Below are 2,500 nucleotides of genomic sequence, written 5' to 3' on the forward strand. Positions count from 1 at the left end.
CTCCTTTTCCTCCTCCCCCTCCCCCTTCTCGTCCACTTCTTTCTCCTCCTCCTCGTCCTTCTCTTCTATTTGTTCTTTTTCATCCTCTTCCTTCTCCTCATGCTCCTTGCCCTCCTCCTCCGTCTTCTTCTTCTTCATCTTCTTGTTGTTGTTGTTCTTCTTCTTCTCCTTTTCCTCCTCCTCCTCCTCCTCCTCTTTCTCCTCCTTCTCCTCCTCCTCCTCCTCCTCCTCCTCCTCCTCCTCCTCCTACTCCTCCTCTTCCTCTTCCTCTTCCTCATTTTTCTTCTTTAATTTCTCTTCCTCCTCCTCCTCCTCTTCCTCCTCCTCCTCTTCCTCCTCCTCCTCTTCTTCCTCCTCCTTTTCCTCATCCTCATCCTCCAAACTTTTCAAGAGTAAATTACTGGATCCACAACATCCAGCCAACTATTTCATGTTAGATGTAATTACATAAACGACCTTTCGCGCAGAGACTAGTCATTAAGGGCTATAGTTATCTCTTCCTTTATAATCTTGACTCTATTATTCTTCCCTTCTCCCCTTCCTCCTCTACGTTGCCACCTTCTCTTTTTTCTGCTTCTCTTTTTCCTTTCCCTTATTTTCTTTCGTTTTCATTGCTTTCTTTTCTCCTATTTTTCTTCCTATTCCCCCTTTCCTCCTCCTCTTTAGTTCCTCTCTTTTTCCACTTTTCCTACTCTTCCTCCTTCCTTCCCCCATTTTATCCTTTTCTTTCTCTCGCATTCCTTTCCCCCTTCCTTGCCTCTCTCTTCTTTTTTTTTTTCTTCTTCCTCTATCTCTTTTTCTTTTTACGTTTCCTCTCCTCCTCCTCCGTTTTTCCTCTTTCTCTTTCTTTTTATTTCCCTTCTCCTTCTCTTCCTTCTGCTCTTCTGTGACTCCTAATCCAAAGTCACATCAATTTATACTCTTTTCCTCCTCCTCCTCCTCCTCCTCCTCCTTCTCCTCCTCCTCCTCCTCCTCCTCCTCCTCCTCCTCCTCCTCCTCCTCCTACTCCTCCTCCTTCTCCTTCTCCTCCTCCTCCTCCTCCTCCTCCTCCTCCTCCTCCTCCTCCTTCTTCTCCTCCTCCTCCTCCTCCTCCTCCTCCTCTCTTGCTACTATCAACTGTATCATTCGATATGACGGGTTAACAATAATAATTCTTTGAAAATCAACAGAGTGGTTATGATAACTCTTTGATTACTGTCAGGTTATAAGATGATAACTGTTCGATAATTGGGGAGGTTGATGATAGTAACTACCAGATAAGTGACAGGTTGGTGATAGTACCTTTTGGAAATTGGCAGGTTGGTGCTAATAACTCTTCGATAGTCAACAGTTTGGTGATGATAACCCTTGAATAACTGTCAGCTTTTGAAATGATGCTTATGCGACAAGTTGAGGATAATAACTGTCTGATAAGTGATAAGCTGGAGATATGGATTATTTGATAACAAGAGGTTGGTTAGGTTTTGATTATCTACAGGATCCTTTGCCATTCCCTTCTTGACTGCGCCTCCCCGTTTCTTATATATATATATATATATATATATATATATATATATATATATATATATATATACATATATAATAACATATATATACATATATATGTTTATATGCACATATATATACATATATATGTATGTGTGTGTGTGTGTGTGTGTGTGTGTATTTTATATATGCATATACATACATACATATACATATATATATATATATATATATATATATATATATATATATATATATATATGTATGTATATAAGTGTGTGTGTGTGTGTGTAAATATAATATATTTATATATATATATATATATATATATATATATGTATATTTATATACATATTTATTCATATTTTTGTGTATACATATATATATATATATATATATATATATGTATACATATCTACATATGTGTATGTGTTTGCCCGCGCGCGTGTGTGTGTGTGTGTGTGTATGTGTGTGTGTGTTTGTGTGTGTGTGTGTACATATGCATGTACGTATATATGTATACCCTCTGTGTCCCTGCCACACATGCTGCATTACTTTCAACAACATCCTTTGGCCAATTTATATAACGTGTGCCAGAACTTTCGTTTGCATATTAAATGTATATATGTTGTATGAAGCCATTAATACTCGAAATGATTTTTTTTTTTAAATGTTATTACCCTTGGGAGGGTTAAGTTAATTAACAAGAGAAAATAGGGAGAGCTGTTCGTTTGAGCGAATAAGGAACGTAATCAAGTGCAATAGATATAAACGGAAACAAACAGATTGGAACAGAGAGAATGAGAGAGGAGCAGAGGACATGAAGAAAAATGATAGGAAAATTCATATCCGTTGCGATCATTTCAGCGACCTTCGATTATAGACGATAAAGCTGAAATCAGAATTATTGTGATTTGGTGTACCTGTGTTATCTTATGTTGTGGCGACATACCAAAACATATACTTCTATCCGCTCGAGTTATACGTAATAAATTGTCAACTGTTAATTGCCGAA

The sequence above is a fragment of the Penaeus chinensis genome, chromosome 9, assembly GCF_019202785.1.
Source record: "Penaeus chinensis breed Huanghai No. 1 chromosome 9, ASM1920278v2, whole genome shotgun sequence".
In the NCBI taxonomy this organism is placed as follows: domain Eukaryota; kingdom Metazoa; phylum Arthropoda; class Malacostraca; order Decapoda; family Penaeidae; genus Penaeus; species Penaeus chinensis.